This window comes from Panthera uncia, chromosome B4, assembly GCF_023721935.1.
Source record: "Panthera uncia isolate 11264 chromosome B4, Puncia_PCG_1.0, whole genome shotgun sequence".
NCBI lineage: Eukaryota > Metazoa > Chordata > Mammalia > Carnivora > Felidae > Panthera > Panthera uncia.
Genome location: NC_064809.1, coordinates 36145665 through 36172985, shown reverse-complemented (window position 1 = coordinate 36172985; position 27321 = coordinate 36145665). Strand labels below are relative to the sequence as shown.

General features: G+C 36.4%; 1 protein-coding gene across 10 annotated transcripts in view; it reads left to right on the top strand.

Moving 5' to 3' along the window:
* WNK1 (WNK lysine deficient protein kinase 1) overlaps positions 1-27321 on the top strand; it is a 162373-nt gene that overhangs the window by 26626 nt on the left and 108426 nt on the right. Inside the window, exon 1 of one of the 10 annotated variants that reach the window (XM_049624851.1) lies at positions 3480-4917. The exons of the other annotated variants lie outside the window; for them this stretch is intronic. The gene's annotated coding sequence lies outside the window, so the exon portion shown is untranslated. Of the gene's footprint in view, positions 1-3479; positions 4918-27321 lie in introns of those variants that run through there. 10 annotated transcript variants of the gene reach the window in all.

The window sequence follows — 27321 nt, the reverse complement described above, 5'->3', positions numbered from 1 at the left end:
AGTAGTATTTAATTTTGAGTTGTAGCCACAGATAAATATAACTCAAACATATTTCATTTCATTTTCTAAATTTTATTTATTTATTTTGAGAGTGTGCGTGTATGAGTGGAGGAGAGTTAGAGAGATGGGGAGAGAGAAAATCTAAAGCAGGCTCCATGTTATCAGCGCAGAGCCCAAAGCTGGGCTCAGTCCCGAGAACTGTGCGAACATGACCTGAGCCTAAATCAAGTGTCAGGTGCTTAATCGACTGAGCCACCCAGGTGCGCCCCTCAAACATATTTCAGAAGTTTTGATGACGGATACCTTGTTAGTTGGTTTAGAAGGACTTAAAGCTTCACTTATTTAATACCCTAGCTAGAAATCTGTAGTAGTAGCTGGCTTCTGGTTTCCTGATGATTTAAATCAATTTTCACCTACAGGAATTATCTTCCAACCTAAGTGATTTCACATCATTGCTCATTATATAAGGGTTAAATTTGTTTAAACTGTTTAATTAAGCTGTGGGAACCAGAACAGGGCTATTGTCTAATAGTTTTTTTTTTTTTTTTTTTAAACGTTTATTTATTTTTGAGACAGAGAGAGACAGAGCATGAACGGGGGAAGGTCACAGAGAGAGGGAGACACAGAATCGGAAACAGGCTCCAGGCTCCGAGCCATCAGCCCGGAGCCTGACGCGGGGCTCGAACTCACGGACCGCGAGATCGTGACCTGGCTGAAGTCGGACGCTTAACCGACTGCGCCACCCAGGCGCCCCTAATAGTTTTTAATATATAGATTTTTTTGTACCTGTGAGTATGATTTTTTTTTTTTTTTTTTTTTTTTTTAATTAACCCCCAACACACCCTGGGCTCCACCATCTGGCCCATGTACCTGTGCTGGTTGCTGATTGGCTCCCACGCTCTGCCAGCATGCCCCTGCCCACCCTGCACCCACATCTCTAAGGCATTGCCTATTTTCCTATATTTTCGAAAAATGAGTGAATAAACTTGGCAGCTCCTGTATTTGGCATGTGAGTGGTACTTGCTTTCAGATTTAGCGTTCTCTGTTAGGAAAATGTACTTGATTGTGTTGCTGTGAGTGTAATTTAAACATACACACATACATGCATATTTATTTATAAATTCCCCTTCCCTTAATCTTCTAAGAGAAAAATTCATATTCAATCTTGTGAATTGGCTGGACTGTAGATTAAAAATATTGGATTTTTTAAATGTTTTTACCACTCTAGCACAGGTTTGAGAAATAATAAGATATTTCTCTTTGTTTGGGTGTGAAGGACACTGCCTGAGTCAGTTTCCCTTCTCCCTCCCCTGTATTTGTTTAAAATTTCTATGTGCCTCTGTAAGGCAGAAGTCAGAAGAAATAACTTTATATCTCTGCTATTCCCAATGTTTAGCAATTTTTAAAATCTGAATTTTTGTTGGTTATCATTAACAGTTTAAATGTAAACACTGAATGTTCTTTATAGAACTAATTTGAGGCATGGAGGCATTCTTTGCAAGAGTTGTGAGTTTGTTACGGATATTGGAAGAGGATGTAGAAATAAGGCTTCGCTTGTAGTATGCAGTGATGATGATCTGCCTACTTTCAGCTATCACATATGGTTAGACTTCAGTCCTTACATTTTTCTTCTCTTTACTGACTTAGTTGTTGACTTATTGTCATGAGATGAGAATTAAATATTTTGCATATGCTTCAAGGTTTTAGTATTCTAAATGAGATCTCTTAAGTATAATGTTTATATAGAGTGAGGTATACAGATCACAAAAAATATGGTCTGATTTAATTAGATTTGTAGAGTTTGCTTCTAAAATTTGGACAGAATATAGAAATTTAAGAAAGTTTCAGTTATACTATGGCTTTGGTCATGCATTTTCAGAAGCAGTGTGTTGCATTCCTAACTGTAATGTATTGCATGCACTGCTGAGCATAATGGGAAAAGAAAAGTGCCATAAAGACCTAAGTACCAAGTAACTAGCTGGAAAAAGCTTTTAATGGGAGAGCTGGTGAGGTCATTAATCTGTTAGAATAGTATTTGAGGAAATGGTTGCATGTGTTAAGTTGCAATTTCTTTTTGTTATTAGAAACCAAAATAGGAAATTCAGAATTAGCACTTAAATGCTGATAACTTTTTTTTTTTTAAGTGCCTTTTTGCAGCCCAATTTAGTGCAAAGAGAATTAGAATGGGAGACTTGGTTTTAATGCTAAGTATTGTATACAAGAATGACCTTGGATAAGTATGTTGTCTTATTAGTAAAATGGGTGGTAGAATTGTTAAGGATCCTTTTAGCTTTAGGCTGTTGCTTTAAATGTGCTTCTTATCCTCTCTTGAACAATCAAAAAGGAGGATTTTTAGTTTGATTCAGTTTGATTTCCTCCAACAGTCATCCAGTTACTAAATGTATAGATTTTCTGTAGATAGACTACTTTGCAGTGGCTTTCAAACCTTTTTGACTGAGACCCATTCTGAAAAATACTTTTTACATTATATTATGACCCAGCACATACACAGATAAATGGACAAGTTTCACTAAATACCTTACTAGCGATGAGTTATGTTTTCTGTTCTATTTTGTAAGGGGGGGGGGGAGGTAAGTCTTTATAATCCACTCTTTGAAAATGTTTTCTTCATTTAGAGTGTAAACTTGAAGCCGGTTCTTTAAGTTAAATTAAGCAATAAGTCATTGATAAATACTTGCCATAAAATGAAAATATAGTGGCTATATGAATTTTAGCTCCTGCCTTTGTTTATCATAACACAAGCCTTGAACACAGTGTTCCTTCTTACTAAGGAACAAATGATTTGGAATAACAGCTGAAGTTAGGCACATGTAAAGTTCTAAAGTTGCTGGTCTTCAATGTAGATAATTTAATGATCTGTTTGTATTGTTCCATTTCTTATTTAGTTCCTTATTAATAGGCACAATACTAGCATTGGCTGTAACAAACTCTTGCCACTAGAAATCTTCAGCACTTTTTTGAATTTGAGTTTTTGGAAGGTATATTGTGGCAAACACATTTAATTTTGAGGAGTTCTTGTGCTGTTATTTTAAGTGAGTTTTTTGCTTTTGTGTTCTAACCATCAAAATACTTTTTTTTTTTTAAACTTGCCAGTCTTCTAGTTCTATATCAGATTCCTGTATCTCTTCCCCCTGCCCCCTCCATATTGAATTCTTACAGGATTTATAGCTTATGTTTTCTAATCTAAGGATTAAGATAAGGTTTTCTAGGAATATTACTTAATATTTGTATGGCCCTGGACATCTCACTCCCTTAAATTCAGAGCCTTTTCCTTATCTGAAAATGTTAATTTTGTGTACTTGACTGGATTATTTTAAATAACAGCCAAAATATATAGTATATTAACAGTACAGTGTGAAAATTTATACTATTTTAAGTCATTATCATAGACTTGACTTTGGAAATTAACTTCTGAGGTTTTTTTTTTTTTTTACCTGAAATGACCCTGAAAGTTTATGAGCTAATTATCATTTCATTGAAGCTTGAATTTGAATCCTGAATTCTGAGAGAAAATAGTGTAGAGGCAGTTAAGTAGCTATTTAATCTAGCAAGTCTAGAACAGTGCCAGTGTTCTGTAGTACATGATCTTACTCAATTTTCCCAGTAACCTGTACATAGAATTTTGTCATCCTCTTTTATAGATGAGAAAACCAAGGGAACTATTTGGTAGAATAACGTTTGTAAAATTAGGGATCCTCCCCTGGGACTTAGTTGTGTATGATTGAATATATCACTTCATAGCTCCTAAATTTCTGACATTAATTAGAATTTAGAAATCTAAATCCAAGGAAAACATGATGGAAGTAAAATAGAGACTTCAGGACACCTGAGTGGCTCAGTTAGTTAGGCGTCCGACTCTTGGATTTTGGCTCAGGTTGTGATCTCACAGTTTGTGAGTTTGAGACCCACGTTGGACTTTCTGCTGACAGCTAGGGCCTACTTCTGATTTTCTCTCTCCCTTTCTCTCTCTACCTCTCCTCTGCTCACACTCGCTCGCTCTCAAAATAATTAAATAAACATAGTGAGAGACTATCATAAGTATACTTATCTATGACAAGTTAAATAGATTAAAAAAAATAAATGTCTTAAATCAGCACTGTCCTAAATAGAAATATAATGTGAACCATAGATGTAGTTTAAATCTTCTATTAGCGACATTAAAAAAAAAAACAAACCACAAAACCCAAATAGGTGGAATTAATTAAACATTTTATACAGCCCAATATATCTAAATATCATTTCAACATGTGATCAGTATAAAAATTATAAAGATGTTTTATAGTTCTTTTTTCTATTAAGTTTTCAAAATCCAGTTCATATTTTACACTTAACTGAATTCACACTAGCAACATTTCAATGAAGTACTCAATAGCCATATTTGGCTAGTAACTACCATTACTGGATAACTCAGTTTTGAGGTTTCCAGTTTTGTGTGTATGTGTATGTGTTTTTCCACATCTGAATGCTAAGAACCTCATTAAACTATACTTGAGTCACCTTTTCCTAGCATCTCAAGAAGTTGGTGATAGTTTTAAGTTATGCCAACTTAGTGAAACTGTTTGCAGGTATAGATGAAATACGAGTGTCTGAGTTCTCAGTTTCAAGTTTAAGAGAATGTATTTATCATAAAGGTTTTCATTATTAGAGTACTAATCCTGGCTCATTATGCATATTTTGGAAGATATAGAGGTGGAAAGAAAAACTGCCTATTTTTCTTATATGCAGAGGAATATTAATCGGCCATAAAAAAGAAGGAAATCTTGCCACTTGCAACAACGTGAATGGACCTTGAGAGTGTTAAGTGAAATAAGTCTGATAAAGACCGTTATGATCTCATTTGTATGTGGAATCTAAAACAGAACAAAACAAACTGAGCTCTTAAGATACAGAGAACAGGTAGGTGGTTGCCAGAGGGGAGGGTGAAAATGGGTGTAGGGAGGTCAGAAGGTATAAACTTCCAGTTATAAAATAAATAAATCCTGGGGATATAATTTACAGCATGGTGACTATAGTTAAATACTGTATCACATATTTGAAGGTTGTAAAGAGAGTAGAACTTAAAAGTTCTCATCACAAGAAAAACAGTTTTGTTTTGTTTTGTAATTCTGTATGCTAGACTAATCATTTTACACTACACAAATACCAGTCATTAACATTGTACATCTGAAACTTGTATAATGTTATATGTCAGTTATACTTCAGTAGAAAACAAACAAAAACCCCAAAACTTTCCACCATCCAAAAATATTGTCAGTATTTTAGTGAATTTTCATCCAGTATGTTATCTATGTGCAGGTTTTTCTTATGGTTTGGTTTTTGTCTTTCATATGGTCACTAGTGTTTTGTTTTATAATACATAGTTTAGTATTTAACATGAATATTTTTATGGCGTTTTTGTTTTAAAAGTAGTTTTATTGAGGTATAATTGATGATACAAAAAAAAACTGCATGTATTTAAAGTGTAAAATTTCATAAGTTTCGATACATGTACAAATCTGTGAAACTATCACTATAGTCAAGATAATGAATGTATCACCTCCAAAAGTTTCCTTGTGTCCCTTTGTTTGGCTTTTTTCATTCAGTATAATTAGAATGTCACCGTGTTTTAGCATGTAACAAAAGCTCAGTCTTTTTATGATTGAGTTATTATTCCACTGAATGGATGCACTAAATTTGTTTATCTGTTTACTTGTTGATGAACATTTGGGATTTTACAGTTTTTGCTATTTCAAAGAGGGCTGTTATGTATATTTGTGTGCAAGTCTTTGGATATGGGTGCTTTCATTTCTCTTAGGTAAATACTATGAGTGGAGAGGCAGGGTCATATGTTAGGTGTAGGTTTAATTTTTTGAGATACTGCCAGTTTTCTAAAGTATGCCATTTTTCATTTCTACACGCAGCGTGCGTGTGCGAGTCCAGTTGACATACAGCTTCACCAGTACATGGTATGGTCAGTCTTTTTTTATGTTTTTTTATTTAAAAAAATTTTTTTTAACGTTTTATTTATTTTTGAGACAGAGAGAGAGAGAGAGAGAGAGAGCGAGCATGAACGGGGGAGGGGCAGAGAGAGAGAGAGGGAGACACAGAATCAGAAGCAGGCTCCAGGCTCTGAGCCATCAGCCCAGAGCCCAACGCGGGGCTCAAACTCTCAGACTGCGAGATCCTGACCTGAGCTGAAGTCGAACGCCTAACCGACTGAGCCACCCAGGCACCCATGGTCAGTCTTTTTTTTAATTTTAGACATTGTGGTTTTAATTTGCATTTCCCTAATGAATAATGTAGTTTAGTATCTTTTCATATGCTTATTTGCCATCTCTATATCTTTGGTGAAGGGTCTGTTCAAATATTTTGCGTCTTTTTTTTTTTTTTTTTTTTTTTTCTGTAGGTTTGTTTCACTGTTGAGTTTTGCAGGTTCTTTATATATTCTGGATACAAATCCTTTGACAAGTAAATGAACTTGTAAATATTTTCTTATAGTCTGTTGCTTTTCTTTTCATTTTCTTCACATGCCTTTCAAAGAGCAGTAGCTTTTAATTTTGATGAAGTCTAATTTATCAATTTGTTCTTTTATAGATTTTCCTTTTGGTGACATATCTAAAAAAGCTTCGCCAAACCCAGCATCACAGAGATTTTCTAAAAGTTTTGTAGTTTTAGGTTTGCATTTAGGTCTAGGAGTTAATATTTGTATATGGTATGAGGTATAGATTGAAGTTCATTATTTTCATATATGAATATCTAATTGTTACAGCACTGTTTGTTGAAAAGACTGTTCTTCACTGAATTGTTTTTGTACTTGTGTTGAAAATCAGTTGCCTGTCATTCATCTTTTGGTCAGTTTTACTGAGATACTCATATACCATAAAATTCACTCATTAAAAAATGTGTTTTTGGCTTTTACTATATTCACTGAGTTGTGCAACTGTTACCACAATCAATTTTAGAACATTTTAATCACCCTAAAGGAAGCTGTTTATGTTAGCAGTCACTAATGAAGTTTTATATAAATTAATAACTTTTGATAAAAGTTGAAATGTTACTGCTTCTGCTCCTTCCTTCCCAAATTTTAAGCTTTGATAACATTTTGTATCACACTGATAGTAGTCTCCAACAGTTTTGCAACTTTTATAGTATGACTATATCATAAATTAATCATTTTTGAGGGGACATTAGGCTATATATTCAGATTTATACCTTCATGGTAGTATAAGTAATATATTAAGTATTCTTGCTTAGTGCAGACATGTTTGTGTAGGATGGATCCCCATAGCAAAATTGCTAGGGAATTAGGTATGCACATTTATTATTTAAGTTTTCAGTTTTATAATAGATTCTGTACTTACATAATTTGAAAAGGTAAATAGTTCTGTGCAGATGACTGCACAGTGAAAATAGCAGTGCCTCTGTCCTCTTTCTACCTTCCTCTTCCTATTTCCTAGTCCCCAGAAGTACCTACTTTCAGTTTTTTTGCTATTTCTTTTGGTGTTTACTTCCATGTATCTTTGTAACATACTACAGTTCTTAAGTTTTTCAGTTTCAGCATTATCTTTTAATTCTCCCTATGGATTAATTCTCACATCTTTCATGCATACTTTTCTCTGTCATTTCCCCAATGAAGTTGGAGTATTTATTTAGTTTTTACATCATTATGATTATGTAAGTGCTCTACAAAGCTGAGCTTAATAAATATGATTACTTCATTGTACAACCTTTTGCTTTCTCTAGAATTAATACTGAGTTTTTGCTTAGTTTTCTGTGTATTTATTACATGTTTTCCCTAAATTTCCCTACTGTTTGAATCTCCTGCCTAGATAGTCTTCCATTTTGGAGATGCCTCTTTTAAGGACTTATACCCTTCACCAATCTATACTGATTGCTTTCTAGGTTGATGCCCAGTCTAAGGGTCTAAAATCACTCACTTATTTTAGGAATTCCTTTTTATCTCTGGCTGATGTTGAATTTTGTTTCTAGAATCCCATTTATTTCTTGATCTCTACCTCATTTTTGAAAGTATACCTTTTTTGTTGTTGTTTTAAATGTTTATTTTTGAGAGAGAGAGAGAGAGAGAGAGCGCGAGCGAGCCAGTAGGGGAGGGGCAGAGAGAGAGAGGGAGACACAGAATCCAAAGCAGGCTACAAGCTCTGAGCTGTCAGTACAGAGCTCCACATGGGGCTCAAACTCGTGAACTGGGAGATCATGGCCTGAGCCAAAGTTAGACTTTTAAATGACTGAACCACCCAGGCATCCCTGAAAGTATACCTTAATAGTTGTTTGAGAATGGGCATGTGGAAGAGGTATATATTTTTTTAAGACCTTGCATTTCTGAAAATCTCTTCCTTTGCCTTTCTTTTACTCTCCTCTTTAATTGGTATTTTGGATACTGAATAGATAAGAACTAATTTTCCTTCAGAATTTTAAAGGCATTGCTCTATTTCTTCTAACTTCCAGTGTTGCTGTTAACGTCTGATGCTTCTAAGATTCTCTGTCCCCTGTAACCTATATTTTTCTTTTCGAAGTTTTTAAGTTTCTCTCTATGACCTGTGTTTTGAAACTTCACAGCAGTATGCCTTGTTGTGGGTCTTTTGTTTTTTGTTTTTTTCCATTATGGCCCTTTGTGTCTGGAAATTCATTGGTTATCAACTCAGATAAATTTTCTTCTGTTTTATTTCTTATCCTCCATTTTCTCTGTTGTTATGTATATGTTGTTTCTCCTAAACCAGTGGTCTAATTTCCTTATCTTTTCTCCTTTTTTTAAATGTATTTAATTATTTTTGACACAGAGAGAAGAGAGAGAGTGTGTGCACGAACACAAGTGGGGGAGGGGCAGAAAGAGGGAGACAATCTGAAGCAGGCTCCAAGCCCTGTCTGAGCTGTCAGCCCAGAGCCAATCGAGGGGCTCAAAATCATGAACCATGAGATCATGACCTGAGCTGAAGTTGGAAGCTTAACCAACTGAGCCACCCAGGTGCCCCCCCCCTCTTTTTTTTTTTTTTTTAATATCTTTATGTTTTAGTTCTATTCTCTAGATTTCTTCTTGGAAGATCTTGGATTGACCATGGTATTGAGATTTTTTTTTTTTTTTTGCTATCATATTTTTTTAACTTCCAAGAAATCTTAAAAAAAGAAAGCACCATCTTATTTCATGTATACGAGGTTTCCTCATTTTAGAGTCTTTTTCTTTTTTTTCCTTGAAGTTTTCAATTCCTTTTAAAGCTTCTGCTCTTTCCATTTCTTTACTGATTTTAGTTGTTCTTTGATATTAAAGGCTTTCTGCAAGTATCTGAAAGGGCTTGATAATGTGCTGTATTTGAGTTGGGCATTGAAAAACTGAAAAATTTTGATGGCTGGGACTCTTTTACTGTGAGTCTTATTGTGATTTGATTGGATTGTTGAGGAACCTGTTGGGGAACCTAGATGTTAGAATCTTTAGATCTTTCCATTTATTAGTCAGATTCCTAGTTTTTTGTATATGGCTGGAGAATAGCTTATGGTTTATGTGATTTCTACTTTAGGGGTTTTATTAAAACCACTTATAGCTTAATATGTGGGTATTTTAAAATTTGAAGATCTATGATCATTTGAATAAAGTGTTTTTATTAGGAGACAATGTTCTGTATTTGTTCATCATATTGCTTAAATGACGTATATTCTTGCCTTGTTCAACCACTTGATTAATTTTTGAGAAACATGTATTAGCCCTATAAAATCACTGTGAATTTTGGGGCTCCTGGGTGGCTCAGTTGGTTAAGTGTCTGACTTTGGCTCAGGTCATGATCTCACAGTTCGTGAGTTCTAGCCCCACGTGGGGCTCTGTGCTGACAGCTCGGAGCCTGGAGCCTGCTTCAGATTCTGGGTCTCCCTCTCTCTCTGCCCCTCCCCTGCTCACAGTCTGTCTCTCTCTGTCTCTCAATAATAAATAAACGTTAAGAAAAAATTTTAAATCACTATGAATTTATGAGTTTCTTTTGTATCTCTTTCTGGATCATTTTATTTATTTATTTATGTATGTATGTATGTATGTATGTATGTACTTGAATGTTCGTTTATGACAAATGTTTCCCTATTGAAGCATACTAACCATACAGATAATTTAATAATCTAGCTAGTCATTCTCAGCCATGCTGTCGTGTATGTCTTTCTTCATTCCTGCGTACCACTTTCCCCATTCCTCACATATATATACCGCTAACCCCAGCCTTCCCCCTCCAGTGGAGCTCTGTCCTGCTTCTTGGTGTGCATTTGCTGTGCACTCTTCTTGGAATGCCTTACATCTTTCTCCATCACCCACTTACTGAATAGTCACCTTAGATCTTCACTAGAATAGGACAATGTGCTCTAAGTGTTTGCAAGGAAGGAGTTGGGAATGGGATGCCATCCCCAAAGAGCTTAAAAACTATAAAACCCCAGGGGGCGCCTGGCCGGCTCAGTTGGTAGAGCACGTGATTCTTGATCCTGATCTCAGGGTCATGAGTTTGAGCCCCGTGTGGGTGTGGAGCCTACTGCTGAGTTCTGTGGTTCAGGTTATGAAGATCGTTGTGTTAATCCTCAGATCAGTTTTCTAGGTGTGCATGATGGTTTAGTGTTGATCTGGCTGTATTTCATGGACACATGACACAAAAAAAACTTCCATGCTGTTCTGCCATCTTGGCTCCTCCTTGAATCATTTTAATTTAGATCTCTTTCTTATACAACGCTTAGCCAGAGTAAAAGTTTTAAAAAAGCCTGTTCAAAAGGTCTCTTTTATTTACTTATTTACAAAGAATTTTTTAAGTTTATTTATTTATTTTGAGAGACAGAGTGAGCAGGGGAGGAACAGAGAGAGAGGGAGAGAGAGAGAATCCCAAGCAGGGCCAGAACTCATGAACCATGAAATCATGACCAGAGTTGGATGCTTAACTGACTCAGCCACCCAGGCACCCCCAAAGGTCTCTTTTGATAGAGAACTATAACTTATTCACATTTATAGTGATAATCGATTATTTGGAGTTGGACTTCTCCCTGCCTTCTCTGTTGTTGTTGTGGTTTTTTTTTTAAGTTTATTTATTTATTTTGAGAGAGAAAGCACGAGCAGGGAAAGGGCAAAGAGAGAGAGAATCCCAAGCAGGCTCCTTACTATCAGCACAGAGCCCAATGTGGGGCTGAATCCATGAACTGTGACATCATGATCTGAGCCCAAGTTGGATACTTAACCTACTGAGCCACCCAGGCACCCCTTTGTGTGCTTTATTTTTGCCTTTCTTTTTTTGGCCTAATTTTCTTTGATGCATTTTTGTCTCTAGTGCTGTGTACATTCCACATTTTTTGATAATTCATGTGATTACCCTAAAATATGTGTTGAAATCTGACATTCTCGTACTAGATTCTCGTCTCTAGTGCTGTGTACATTCCACATTTTTTGATAATTCATGTGATTACCCTAAAATATGTGTTGAAATCTGACATTCTCGTACTAGATTATTAATTTTTAAAATGATACAGTTTCTCTTATGTCTTGTATAATGAAGAGCACAGGCTCTAGATGAAGACAGCTTTGTATTTGGATCAAGGATCCTAGTACTAACCTTGCAGGGGTGTTGTTAAGGGTGTTAATATACATAAGACTAGAACAGGGCCTGGCACTTTAGTAAGGAATCAATAAATATTATGCTTATACTAGGTGTCAGTTATTAACAAAAGCTTGAAACTATGTTACTATGTTAGTATAGTTCTTGTGTAGCAGTAGGTGATGCTTGCCTGGTTCTGAACCTGCTTCTGTATATTTTAAGAAATTCATTTATATCCTTTTTACAATGTTGTTTTCATTGTTCTGTAATGTGTGTGGGCTGTTCTGTAGGAAGGACTCAAGTCTGTCTTCTGTTCAGCTGAGTTTTCTCCTTTTATTTCTTATGTTTTGACCTTTATTTATTATTTATGACCCTTTCTTTTTTCTTCCATCCCCTCCTCCACCTTCTGGACAGGTTCATCCAAAAATGTTAACATCTCTGAAGGTGGTCAGGAGTATCTGAATGCTTTAATTACACATTCTGTGTATTTGTGTGTGTGTAATTTGGGTATGAGAGATAGTGTCAGGGTTCTCTAGAGAAACAGGACTAGTAGGAGATATTTATTATATGTGTTTTTTCTACACCCCCAAGCAATTCTTTGACACCACCTAAGTGTTTGGTATCCTGCAGTTTAACTCAATTTGGACACTATGTACCTGGAGATAGTGTCCTACAAAACTGCCCCTGCTCCTGCTTCAGGCACCAATTGCAAGTCTAGGTTGTTAGCTGTGCTATCTGGCTATAGATCAGAGGTTCCAACAACTTCCCTATCCTGTTTAGTTAATATGCCACAGCAGCTTCCAGAACTCTGGAAAACGTTTTAGTTACTATATTACTGGTTTATTATAAATGGATATAACTCAGAAACAGCCAGATGGAAGAGATGTATAGGACAAGGTGGCAGGGAAGGGACACAGAGCTTCCATGTCCTCTCCAGGTGTGCCACTTGCCCCAAATCTCCACGTGTTCCCCAATCTGAAGCTTTCCAAACACCATCCTTTTGGGGTTTTTATGGTAGCTTCATTGCAGTGATTAAACTCGTCTCACAGAGCCTGACACGGGGCTCAAACTCAGTGAGCTGTGAGATCATGACTTGAGCTGAAGTCTGGGTGAGCTGGGTGACTGAGCCACCCAGGAGCCCCCCAAAAAAATCTTTTTATTTTTATACATATGGTGAGACAAGAAACATTCATTAGTCTAAGTTTAAAACACTTCATAATACTCACACTCTCACCTTTTGGCTCCAGTGGGGAATAGAAGTTGATTTTACTCAGAACCTATAGGTAGAATGCCCACAATGGAGGAGGGAGATTAGGGCATTTTATATGTTCATCATTATATCAAACTGTCTGCCTTACCCCCCCCCCCCCCCAAGACCTCAATGCAGCTACTCCTCTACCCTCAGGCTAAAAGTGAGAGAGTTGATTAATAAAGTTTTCTGGAGAAAGAAATTCGCTACATGGAAGTTGGGGAGGTGGGGGAATAATGAAAGTTGTAGGCAGAAGAAAACAGAAGTCTAAAAGTGAGAGAACTTGGCACAGAACTACAGTAGTATATATTAAGTATATAATTAATATAATTAATTGATTAATAAAACAATTTTTCCATTTTTATAATATTGTTATGGTTACAAGACAAAAACCATACAAATAGGAATAGGTTTACATTGTTTAATATTAAAGCCATATGTAAATGTTTATAGCAGAACCTAAAAGTTCCTTCTTGCCCCTACCCTGCTGCTTTTACCTTACCCCAGAGGCAACCATATGTTTGTGTGTGCTTCTAGTTCTCCATGCATTTACACCAATATATGTTCCCATTTGGTGGTGGGGAGCTTGTAAACATTGTTCTTTGACGTGCTTTTTCTTTTCCTTAACTCTGAATCATGGAGATCTTATCAGGTCCTGTGGAACTCTGAGGAAAAGAGATATGATTTGGATTCAAATACTGCTAGCCATTAAGCCTCTGTTTTCTTTATTTGTGAAATGATAATGATACTATCTACCTTTTAGGGTTGTGACCGAGATTAAATGAGACTATCTATGGGTTCTTTAACATGGTACCTAGTTCTTGGTAAACTAACATGTGGTAGCTACTATTATTTTTTTTGTTTTGTTTTTTTGTTTTTTATTTATTTTTGGGACAGAGAGAGACAGAGCATGAACGGGGGAGGGGCAGAGAGAGAGGGAGACACAGAATCGGAAACAGGCTCCAGGCTCCGAGCCATCAGCCCGGAGCCTGACGCGGGGCTCGAACTCACGGACCGCGAGATCGTGACCTGGCTGAAGTCGGACGCTTAACCGACTGCGCCACCCAGGCGCCCCGGTAGCTACTATTATTAATAAACAAAACCAGTATACTTTTATATTGTCCTCCTATACCTGAGAAATGAACTTATAGCAATAAAGTTCAATCAACCTACCCTCTAAATCTAGAAAATAAAATCTTTATGGGGTCTACCACTGATGGCAGTGATGACTGTTACCAAATGATTAAAGGAGTGTTTCATAAAGAACAAATCGAACCTTTCTCTGGTTTTTAGAAGCATTGAGATACTAAGCTATTAGTTGTTTATGGAAGAACTTTATAAAGCAGAGCTCACCAAAGTTTGATGACCTGAAAAGTCTATAAAATAATAAAGGAGAAAGCATATTGGTTTTCCTAATATTGTCATATTAAAATAAGAAGACACCCACAAAAGAGCTAAGTAGTAAATTCAGGAGAAAAATAAGGATTATATTTCTCTATTCAGTGGGTAGTAATCATTGGAACTAATTATTTCAAGGAAAAAGAGGGGGTAATAAGTTTTTAAAGGATTTGGATAATAGAAATTCATATTGAGTGACAGTATTGTTTTAGGACTCCCTCCACAATCCTTTCTGAAGGAAACAGACCATTTCTTCTCACTATACAGTATATATGTTCTTTTCTGGCACTGAGAACACTGGATTAGAGAGACCGTAAGTTTAACTAAATATTGGCTTTCTTAAATTCCTTTGATGGTTTGTATTATTTTATTAGCTTTACATTTGCATTTTTAAAAACAGCTCTATTGAGATAATTCACATATATTACAATTCATCTATTAACATATAATTCAGTGGTTTTTAATATAGTCACAGAGTTGGTGTAGCCATTATAACAGTCAGCTTTAGAACATTTTCATCACCTGCCAAGGAAACCCCATTTCCCTCATTTCTCTCTCCAATCCCTCCAGCTTTTTAAAAAAAAAAAAAAAATTTTTTTTTAACGTTTATTTATTATTTTTGAGACAGAGAGAGACAGAGCATGAACAGGGGAGGGGCAGAGAGAGAGGGAGACACAGAATCTGAAACAGGCTCCAGGCTCTGAGCTGTCAGCACAGAGCCCGACGCGGGGCTCGAACTCACGGACCGTGAGATCATGACCTGAGCCGAAGTCGGACGCTTAACCGACAAAGCCACCCAGGCGCCCCTCCAACCCCTCCAGCTTTGAGAAGCCTCTAGTTTATTTTCTTTCTCCATAGATCTGCTTTTTCTGGACATTTTATATAAATGAAATAATACAGCAGATGGTCTTTTGTGAGTGGTTTATTTCCCATAGCATAATGTTTTCAAGATTTATCCATGATGTAGCATGTATCAGTACTTTATTCTTTTTTTTTTTTTAAGTTTATTTATTTTGAGAGAGAGGGAGAGTGTGCGTGCATACGTGCGTGGGTGAGTGGGGGAGGGACAGAAAGGGAGAGAGAATCCCAACTAGGATCCATGCTGAGCGAGCATGCAGCCCCTTGCAAGGCTCAATCTCATGATTGCAACCTGCGCTGATAACAAGAGTTGGACGCTTAACTGACTGAGTCCCCCAGGCATCTCAGTACTTTATTCTTTTTTATGGTTGAGTAGTATTTCATTGTATGGCTATCCTACATTTTTATTCATCAGTTGACATTGTGTTTTGCTTTTTTTGGTTATTGTGAATAATGCTGGTATGAACATTAATGCACTGGTTTTCATGTAGACATATACATTCATTTCTCTTTGGTAGATACTGAAGATAAGAACTGCCAGGTAATAAGGTAGCTTGATAGTGAATCCTTTAAGGAACTGCCAGCCTGTTTTCCAAAGTGGCTGCACCATTTAACATTCCCACAGCAATGAGTGAGGGTCCCAGTTTCTCTGCATCTTTGTCAACACTTTATGTAAACCTTTTTTACTCTAGCCTCAAGTGAGTGTGGTGTCTTATTGTGGTTTTGATCGCATTTTTCCAGTGATTTGTGATGTTGGGCACCTTTGTAGCCATTTGTAGATCTGTTCATATCTTTGTACATTTTTATTTTGGGTTGTCTTTTTATTGTCAGGTTGTAAGAGTTCTCTATATAGGCTTGATACAAGTCATTTCTCAGAGATAAGATTTTCAAATATTTTTCCCACTCTGTGGGCTGTCTTTTTACTTTCTTGATAGCATCTTCTAAGCACAAGAAGTTTTCATTTCAATGAAGTCTCGTTGATTTTTATTTTGTCACTTGTGCTTCATATCTAAGAAACCATGCCAAACCAAAGGTCACAAAGATTTACTCCTATGTTTTCTTCTGTTTGACAGTTTTAGTTCTTACGTTTAGGTCGCTAATCCATTTGAGTTGATTTTTCTATATGGTGCAAATGACGGGCCAATTTCATTCTTTTTGCAAGTTGGCATCCAGTTGTCCAAGCAACTTTTTTCCCCCAAAAAGACTGTTTTTTCCCCTATTGAATTGTCTTGGTACCCTTATTTAAAACCAGTTGACCACAGTTGTTAGGGCTTATTTCTGGACTCTTCCATTCTGTTTATCTTTATGTCTTTCCTTGTGCTAATCCTATACTGTTTTGATTACTGCAGTACTACTTTGTAATAAATTCTGAAATCAAAATGTGAGTCCTCCAGTCTTGTTCTTTTTTTAAGATTGTTTTGACTTCTTGGGTGCCTTGCATTCACATTTGATCAGCTAGTCCATTTCTGCCCAAAAAGGCAGACTTTAGGAGGAATTTTGGTAAAGATTGCATTGAATCTGTAGATCAATTTAATGACTATTGTCTTCTTAAGAATATTAAGTTTTCTGAACCATGAGCATGAATGTCTTTCCATCTGTTTAGGTCTTCTTTAATTTCTTCAACAATGTTTTATGCTTTCCAGCATACAAGTCTTACATTTCTTTGGTTAAATTTATTATGAAGTGTTACATTCTTTTTGATGCTATTATGAGTGAAATTTTTTAAAAGTTTATTTATTTATTTTGAGAGAGAGAGAGAACAAGCACTGGAGGGAAAGAGAAAATCCCAAGCAGGCTCCATGCTGTCAGCACAGAGCCCAGCACAGGGCTCAAGCCTGCTAATCACAAAATCATGACCTGAGCCAAAATCAAGAGTCAGATGCTAACTGATGGAGCCACCCAGGTACCCCTGCCCTTTTTTTTTTTTTTAAGTTTATTTTTTTTAGTAAGCTCTACACCCAGTGTGGGGCTAGAACTCACTACACTGAGATTAAGAATTGTATGCTGAGCCAGCCAGGCGCCCCTGAAATTTTTTTTAATTTCGATTTTGAATTGTTACTGTGTGGGAACACTACAAGTCTATAGAGAAACAATTGATTTTGTATATTGATCTTGTATCCTGCAACCTTACTGAAGTTTTTAGCTCTAGTAGTGTTGTTGTGGAAGATTTTTTTACATGCAAGATCATGTCATCTGCAAATAAAGGTAGTTCTACTTACTTTCAAATCTAGATGTCTTTAAAAAAAATTTTCCCTCTAATGGTCCTACTAGAATTTTCAGAACGGTGTTAAATAGAAGTAGTGAGAACAGATATTCTTGTCTTGTTCCTGATCTTGGAGAAAAACATTCTCTCTCTCTTTTTTTTAAACGTTTATTTATTATTTTTGAGAGACAGAGTGTGAGCAGGGAGGGGCAGAGCGAGAGGGAGACACAGAATCCAAAGCAGGCTGTAAGCTCTGAGCTGTCAGCACAGAGCTGGACGCAGGGCTCAAACTCACAAACCATGAGATCATGACCTGAATCGAAGTCGGATGCTTAACTGACAAAGCCACCTGGTGCCCCTGGTCTTTCACCATCAATTTTTTTTTAATTAAAAAAAAAATTTTTTTTTTTTTTTTACATTTATTTTTGAGAGACAGAGCACAAGTGGGGGAGGGGCAGAGAGAGAGGGAGACACAGAATTGGAAGCAGGCTCCAGGCTCTGAACTGTCAGCACAGAGCCCGACGCGGGGCTCAAAGTCATGAACTGTGAGATCATGACTTGAGCCAAAGTCGGACACTTAACCGACTGAGCCACCCAGGCGCCCCTTTCACCATTAACATTAAATATTATGTTAGCTATAGATTTTTTCGTAGATGCCCTTTATTAGATTGAAGTTGTTCACTTCTAGGTTGTTGAGTGTTTTTATCATGAAAGGGTGTTGAATTTTGTTCATTGCTTTTTCTTTGTCAACTGAGATGATCATGTGGGCCTTTTGCACTGTTAATGTGGTGTATTGCATTGATTGATATTCAGATGTTAAATCATTGTTGCATTCCTGGGATAAATCTCACTTGGCCATGGGATACAGTTATTTTTATTTGTTGCTGGATTTGCTTTGCTTGTATTTTGGTGAGGATTTTTGTGTCTATATTCATAAAATATATTTTCCATAGTTTTTCTGTAATGTCCTTATCTGATTTTGACATTAGGTTAATACTGGCCTCATAGAATTTCTATTCTGGTTTTTGGAAGAGTTTGTCAATGATGTTATTTCTTTAAACCTTTGATAGTGTTTATCAGTGAAGCCCTCTGTGTCTGGGCTTTTTCATTGTGAGAAGTTTTTAAAAATTACTAATCCCATCTCCTTACTTGTTATACATCTCGTCAGATTTTCTATTTCTTCTTGTGTCAGTTTCCATAGTTTATGTCCTTCTAGGAATTTTTCCATTTCATCTAGATTACCTAATCGGTTGCTGTTTAGTTTTCCATAGTATTTCCTCAATAGCAGGTCATTTAAATTTAATGGGATTACTGGAGCACCTGGGTGGTTGGTTCAGTCAGTTAAGCATCCAGCTCAGGTCATGATCTCATGATTCTTGCATTTGAGCCCCGATGTTGGGCTTTACAGTGACAATCAGAGCCTGCTTGGGATATTCTCTCTCTCTCTCTCTCTCTCTCTCTCTCTCTCTCTCTCTCTCTCCCCCTCCCTCCCTCTCTCTCTCTCTCTCTTTCTCTCTCTCTCCCTGTCTGTCTCTGTCTCTCTCCCTCTCTCTCCCCCTTTCTCAAAATAAGTAAACTTAAAGATTTTGAGGGGAGCCTAGGTGGCTTAGTCGGTCCGACTTCAGCTCAGGTCATGATCTCACGGCTGTGGGTTCAGGTCATGATCTCACGGCTGTGGGTTCAAGCCCTGTGTGGGCTCTGTGCTGACCGCTAGGAGCCTGGAGCCTGCTTTGGATTCTGTGTCTCAGTCTCTCTCTGTCCCTCCCCCATTAGTGCTCTGTCACTCTCCCTCTCAAAAATAAACATTAAAAATTTTTTTTCAAAAAGATTTTGAAAAAATTTAATAGGATTACTAATATCGCAGGTTGTTTTCTGTTTGTTCCCTTTATTACTTTTTATTTATTTATTTTTTAACATTTACTTATTTTTGAGAGAGAGAGAGACACACAGGGCACAAGTGGGGGAGGGGCAGAGAGAGAGGGAGACACAGAATCTGAGCAGGCTCCAGGCTCGAGCTTGTTAGCCCAGAGCCCTACTCGGGGCTTGAACTCCGGAACTGCAAGATTATGACCTGAGCTGAAGTCAGATGCTTAACCAACTGAGACACCCAGGTACCCCATCATTTATTACTTTTTAAAAATCTTTTTGCCTTTGGGTTAATTGAACATTTCTGTTTTATCTCCATATTTGGCTTAATAAGTATTTGCCTTTATTTTTTTTTATATCTTTATTTTTGAGAGAGAGGTAAAGCGTGAGTGGGGGAGGGGCAGAAAGAGAGAGACACAGAATCCGAAGCAGGCTCCAGGCTCTGAGCTATCAGCACAAAGCCCAGATGGGGCTTGAACCTGCAAATCGTGAGATCATGACCTGAGCCTAAGTCGGACGCCTAACTGACCCAGGCATCCCAGTAAGTGTTTTGCTCTTGATATTTTTAGATGGTTGCAAAAAATCCTGAGAATCATTTTAGACTTCTTTTTTCCTTTATATCTTCAGTACTTCCCATTTCTAATCAACCACATTGTCCCCTTGATTCTGTCTTTTCTGTATCGATGCAGTTGTTACCAAAAATGACTTTCCTAATAAGTCTAAATACATTTCTCTAATATGTGTTTCACACCAATGCCAGTGTGATCTTTTGAGAATGCAGATCTGATCACATATTTTAAAATTTTCACTGGTGTTCTATCCTCTATAATGTAAATTTGTAATATAAATCTATTACAAAATAGAAGTCTCCTTATTGGGGTATGAAGTTGTCTCAACATTTTACTGATGTTTATCCATCATCCTCTATTATCTTTTATGCATACTGTTTCTTTTCATTTCCACGCTCATGTTGTTATTTTTAAATTCCTAATAAATTCATGTTCACTTTAAAATAAATAAATAAATATTTACCTTAAAGATCTAAATTGATCTTTTTTTTTTTTTTTTAATCTCTTTGCTATACTTGGGTATTCTTCTAATATTGATTGTATCCTTATTGTGATTGTTTCCCCAGTACACAGATTCTTTGAGACTCTTATTTTTATCTTTAGATACACATGTATCCAATAAAGGTTGAACAGGGTTTGGCTAGAATTTGGTACCATTTTCCTATTTTTATGATTCCTTTTTTTATAAGGCAAATAACAGATCATTGGTTTTCGGTTAATAGTAATACAAAATTTCCTTTTATCCGTAAGTTTAAGTTTTATAAAAATATGGACTTTTGAATGTTAAAAAAAATTATGACAATATAACAGTTCAAATGGTGGTATTGAAATGATTGGAGGGTAATTGTTGCAGTTGCAAGGTCAGATAATCTACCCATGCTAAACCTTTTTTAGTCCATCAAAGACAGCCAGTTTATATTCTCTGCTTTGTAAGATGAAAAGATAATACCAATCTTACTCTCTTTTCTTCAATTCTGTCTAATCTTCATTGTATGTTTTTTAAATTAGCAACATGATTAGTATTAACAATTTTTTTTCTGTCCTTTAAAAATATCTAAAAGTGAAAATCAAGTGTTTATGACTGCCCATATTTATGTCTGAGCCAAGTAGAATGGATACAGTTCCTTTACTTTGTACAGCTGTTTTTCTTACAGTTTCCAATTACCTTTATGCTTTTCTTATCACATTTTCAAGTCTGTTTTTAATCATCCTGTCTAATATATTGAGTCTTCTCACTCCTAGAGAATTCTTTCAGAGTTTTCTATACCCCTGTTCTGGACTTGCTCTCTATACTAAGTATACTGCACAACTTGTCTGTCTTTTTTTTTTCCCCCCCCCTTTCATGGATTGAATCTCCTTCCTATCCCCTAGATAATTTTGGGTTTTGGAAAGTTGTCATAATAGGAACAGACCTCCTTTTCACTATCATCCATTGTATTAGGTTGTTAACAACTGTTGTAAGTATGTTTTTCTGCTTTTGGAAATGTTTTGATTCTTGGATAATTTCCACTCCTCTATTTTTCTCTGTTCTTTTTTTCTGGGGCATATTTATTTGTATGTTGAAACTCTTGTAATGACTGTACTCTCCCCTCCTTGTACCTCCCTAGCTTTGCTCCTACCCCTTTGTCTCTTTTTTTTTTTTTTTTTGACGTTATTCTTACAAGCTTTCTTTGGGTTTTTATTTTGGTGAGCATATCTTTTTTTTTTCTTTTTAACATTTATCTTTAAGAGAGAGACAGAGTGCAAGTGGGGGAAGGGCAGAGAAAGAGAGAGACACAGAATCTGAAGCAGGCTCCAGGCTCTGAGCTGTCAGCACAGAGCCCGACGCGGAGCTTGAACCCACAAACCGTGAGATCATGACCTGAACTGAAGTAGGACGCCTAACCGACTGAGCCAGCCAGGCGACCCTGGTGAGCATATCTTTAATTTGTAAGAATTCCTTCTGGTGTTCTTCCCTTCATCATCTTCTGTGATTGTTTTATATTCCTAAAATTTTTAAGGTACTGTAAAATTTTTAAAGAAATTATGAAAATGAATATTGATGTAGAATGAGAAAAGAATCACAGCTTAAAAGAACTAATACCAAAAATATCATAAAATCCGGAAAAAAATTTTTATTAACTGACTTAGCTCTGAATCCTTTTTTCCACTGCATTTTTTGGCTTCATTCTCTTTGATCACCTTTTCATTTGTCAAGGAGTTTGTGATATTTTATAGAGAGAGAATAAGGAGATCATTCAGATTATCCTCTAGCATTCAAGTTTCTTACTACATAGTTGTCAAAATGTTTTTTTCCATTTCAGTCACTTGCAGTAATATTTTTTGAGTTAAAAATATAACACAAAATTTACCATTTTGATAATTTTTCTGTGTATAATTCAGAGATAATAAGTATATTCACAATATTTTGTAACTACCATTACCTATTTCCAGAACTTCTCATCATCCCAAACAGAAACTGTTTTCTGTTTGGTTTACTCTAATTCCTGAATTTTTTCTTTTTTTCCTGAGATAATATTCCCTTCACTCCTCCTTTTTATGGCAGGGTGAGGAATTTTATCTTTTTTTTTTAATGTTTATTTATTTTTGAGAGACCATGAGGAGGGGAGAGGCAGAGAGAGAGGGAGACACAGAATCCAAAGCAGCTCCAAGCTCTGAGCTGTTAGCACAGAGCTTGACACGGGGCTCGAACCCATGAACCATGAGATCATGACCTGAGTCGGAGTCAGACGTTTAACCAACTGAGCCACCCAGGCGCCCTGGGAATTTTATTTTTACAGATTCTCCTCAAGTCTGATGATTGTCTACTGATATTTAAGAAAAAGGCTTACTGTGAGCTCTGAATGTGGGTGGACTAGTTGTCAAACTTCACTTTCCCATGAACAGTCAGGGAAATGACTGATTCATTTTAGAATTCATTCATTTATTTTAGAGACAAAATGACAGAACTACTGTTAAGGGGTTTGTTTAGGGGTACTAACTTCTGCTTTAATTGCCCCATTAGTGGCTTTGATTTCTTTAGAGTAAACCATAGTTTTTTCTCTCCCTCCCAAGGGTAAAGTCTTGGCTGAGCATTTTGCTGTGTATAAGAAACTGAAGGGGCATTGATTAGTCTGCCCTACAGACATTTTTCTCTTTTTCATCTGATCTCATTTCTGCTTTCCTGAGCCTTTTCTTTTAAGAAAAGGATTGGCTACCTTTTTTAGGTACCGTCTGTATTCTAGGCTGTTACTTTTTGGGCCAAAAATGTCAACTTTTGCCAGACATCTGTCATCTGCTGAAGACTCTTCTGCATCCTCTTATATAGTTTTGCATTTTGTATTTAGTTCTCTAATTTTCTTGGGTTACTATATTAATGGGTCTGGAGGGAAAATAAGTAACAGTAAGGTAAGATGTTTATACTGCCATCTTGACACTCCTGCAAACTTCTCAAATGATGTTGAATTTCCTTTCTGTATGGAGTGACAATCTTGTTCCTTGGTTTCGGTTGTTTGCTTAGCAGAGCTAAAAATTGGTGTATGGGGGCAGGGAGGTTTTAAGATGGTGGCTGACAACTGCAGATACAACTTTCTTATTTTTTCACTAAAATAATCATGAAATCAGGAATGAAAGGAAACTAATAACACTATAAATGAAAATTGATTGACATAAAGACAGAAGTGGGAATAAGTGTTACTAATGATGAGGCACATTGAGCCAGATAGAGGAATACTATGTGGATTTCAGCACATGGAGTATATTCTGACCTTGTTTTTTGAAATAAGGATTTTTTTTTTCCCTGCTGATCTTTATCCTGGTGATCTTTATCCCTGTCATTTGTTCAAAAGTCAGACCTGGGGCCTGAGCTAACCAGAAAGTTGAGCAGCCATCAACTTCACCCACTCTTTTATGAGGTGAACTGAGTGTCCCTTTTCCATGCCTCAAGTGTGTGCCCCTCACAGATTTTCTGTATGTAAGCATGTCAGTAAATGAGGTGGTGGGGAGAAAAAAAGGACTGTGTAGGTGGTAACTCTATTGTGCATGTAGTGTATTTGGGATTGTTCTCCAAAATATGGTACATATACTTCTAGAGATAACAGATTTTTTTTTTAGGTGATATATGAAAGAGCATTTTAATGCTTTTATATTTGTTTTAGTTACCAGCAATACTAATTGGTTAAGAGGATGCCAAATTAGGTATTAAGTAAAGTTCTGTGTTATAAATAACATTATCAAGTAAATGTTATTATAGCTGGTATTGGTTTTGGACAAAAGTTGTGAAAATGATAGGCAAGTGACAGAAGTTTAAGATCTCCACTAGATAAAAGCTTATTAGGAATTTGCAGTAGTATTGCTATTTATGAGCATAAATAGAGGAAGATCTGTCCTTGTTCAAGAAAGAGCCAAAAAACAAAGCAAAACAACAAAAAATATATATAGATCTAAGAAGAGAATCCAGAAGAATCCAAAAGTATTCCAGGAGTATCCAAAAGTATAAATCAAAATGCCACCATATTCAGTAAGATTCACAAAGACTTGGCTTATGGCATGTGAGAAAGAAAACGAGAATATTTTAACGAGGTATAAAGAAAACAGTAGAGGGGCGCCTGGGTGGCTCAGTCGGTTGGGCGTCCGACTTCAGCTCAGGTCACGATCTCACGGTCCGTGAGTTCGAGCCCCGCGTCGGGCTCTGGGCTGATGGCTCAGAACCTGGAGCCTGCTTCTGATTCTGTGTCTCCCTCTCTCTCTGCCCCTCCCCTGTTCATGCTCTGTCTCTCTCTGTCTCAAAAATAAAAAATAAACGTTAAAAAAAAAAAAAAAAATTAAAAAAAAAAAAAAAAGAAAACAGTAGAGTTTAGATTCACATTGAACTTAGTAAAACAACAACAAAAAAAGAGCTACAGAACGCAGAAGAAAGAAAAATTATAATGATGACATAAAAAAATAAATGAGTTCAGAGAAGAGAGAAACAATATATGGATACTTGATATTTCTAAAAGACCAATAATTTGGGGGTGGACCCTCAGTAATTAAAAAATTTGGGGGGGTATGGTTGGCACACATTGTTACATTAATTTCACGTGTGCAACATAGTGATTCAACTTCTCTGTACATTATGCTGTGCTTACCACAAGTGTAGCTACCATCTGTCACCACACAATGCTATTACAGTATCATTGACTAATTCCTTGTGCTGTGCCTTTCATTCCTGTACCATATTCATTCCTAAAGGACCAATAATTGATAGACTAGAAGAAAGCTTTTCTGAGTTTTGAAATAGAAGTTCTTTGTACATAGATTGAAAGAACTCATTTTATTCTAATCAGAAAACCAAGACAAGGGACTCACATCTTAGATACTCTCTAGCAAAATAATTGAAATTTAGATTGGGAAGGGGTGCCTGGCTGGCTCAGTCGGCACAGCATGCAGTTCTTTATCTCGGGGTGATGAGTTCAAGCCCCTGATTGGGTGTAGAGATTACTTAACAGTAAAATCTTTAAAAAAAAAAAAAAGGGAAAAAAGTTTGGGGAAAGGTCAACTTATAAATATCCATGTAGAGAAGTACTTTTATTTACTAAAGATCTAAAATCATATTCTTCACTCCAATATTAGATGCTAGAAGACCATGGCATCTACTGTGCTTAAAGGGAGTATTGAAACAAGAATTAAGGCATCAAGGGTTGAAGTCATCTTATAATGACTAACAATATGTAGGAAAATGGTTAAAATTGTAAACATGGCAGTAAAGGGAATATAAATGCCATGTGAGGAACAGTCTGTGGCATCAAAAAGGAAACAATAGTCAATCTACAGATTACTTTAACAACTAAAGTAGGTAAGGTAAGTGGTAAACATGTTTTGAATTCAAAATAAGGCACTCCAAAGATCCTGCTACTAGATATAAGTTAAAGAATGTTGTTGGACAACTTAGAAGTAAGTACTAGTAGAATTAAATAAGGTATCTTCCAAATCACTGAGAGAAAAAAATGAAAAGGAAAATAATTCCATCGTATACCTATATTCAGCCATTATGACTAACAAAATTGTATTCAGCCATTATGACTAACAAAATTACAGTTTTATTTGGTTCAACTTTATAATATGGTTAATTGTATTTCTGCATTTTTTAAAAATCCTGAAATCTCCACTCCTTTTTAAGTGCAGACACCACACCCTTCTTACACTTCGAATTGTTTTTGTTTTAGCATTGTACTGAATAATCCTGTATATTATTTCAATAAGAATTTGGTTTGGCAGAGCTGACCTTAGGATAATAACGTACTGTTGATAGAGTTCCATTATGACTGACTGTGAGATACCTTTGACTTGTTGCTGAAGCCATGATACTAAACAAATCTTATTTCTTTTTTTTTAATTAAAAAAAATGTTTATTTTTGAGAGAGAAAAAGAGCATGAGTGGGGGAGGGGCAGAGAGAGCGGGAGATGCAGAATCCAAAGCAGGCTTCAGGCTCTGAGCTGTCAGCACAGAGCCTGACATGGGGCTGGAACTCCCAGACTGTGAGATCATGACCTGAACCAAAGTTGGACACTTAACTAACTGAGCCACCCAGGCACCCCTATTTCTTTTTTTAAAAAAAGAAGGTAATGGGGAAAAAAAAACACCTTTATTTTACTTAATTTTGAATTACTCTTTGAACAGAAGTATGGAGGTATAGGGGATTGGAATTGATTTCTATGGCAGAGTTTAAAGGTTGAGACTGGGGAATTGTTTATTTCTAAATGAAACTATTATATACTTCTACATAAACTGAACCTTCATTGTTGAGATGGGTAGTAAACAAGATACTTCTGAACCTGCAATTGATTTCCTTGTTGTCATTAAAACTTTCCAGCCAACCCGAGGTCATATATAAAATACAGTTAGATCTAATTTTGTAAAATTATGTGGATGTGTTCAATAAATAAGAGCTTTCTTCCACAGTATCCATATCTTGAAAATGATGAACAAATTTAGCTAAAAGAAAATGTGCATGTTCTTTTTCTTCTAATTGACAAGCAGTTTCTAAAAGTATTCCAGGGGTGCCTGGGTAGCTCAGTCAGTTGAGCGTCTGACTTCAGCTCAGGTCATGATCTCACAGCTCGTGAGTTCGAGCCCTGCATTAGGCTCTGTGCTGACAGCTCAGAGCCTGGAGCCTGCTTTGGATTCTGCATCTCCCTCTCTCTCTCTGCCCCAACCCACTCGCATTCTGTCTCTGTCTCTCTCAAAAATAAATAAACATTAAAAAAATTTTTTTAAAGTATTCCAACTAGGGTGCCTTGGTGGCTTGGTTAAGTGTCCACTTTTGGCTCAGGTGATGATCTCAGGGTTCGTGGGTTCAAGCCCCGCATTGGGCTCTGTGCTGACAGCACGGAGCCTACTTCAGATTCTGTGTCTCCCTCTCTCACTGCCTCGCCGCCCCCCCTCCCCCCCGCACTCTGTCTCTCTCATTCTTTCTCTTACAAATAAATATTAAAAAAATTTTTTTAAATAAAAGTATTCCAATTCAGAGATCAGTGTTATGGATTGCAAATTATAGTTAGGTAAATAATGTTTACTTTGAAAGTCCATAATTATTGCCACTAATTTGACCAGGGTATTGCTGCTAATTTGACAAGGATAGTCAGGTATATTCTGAG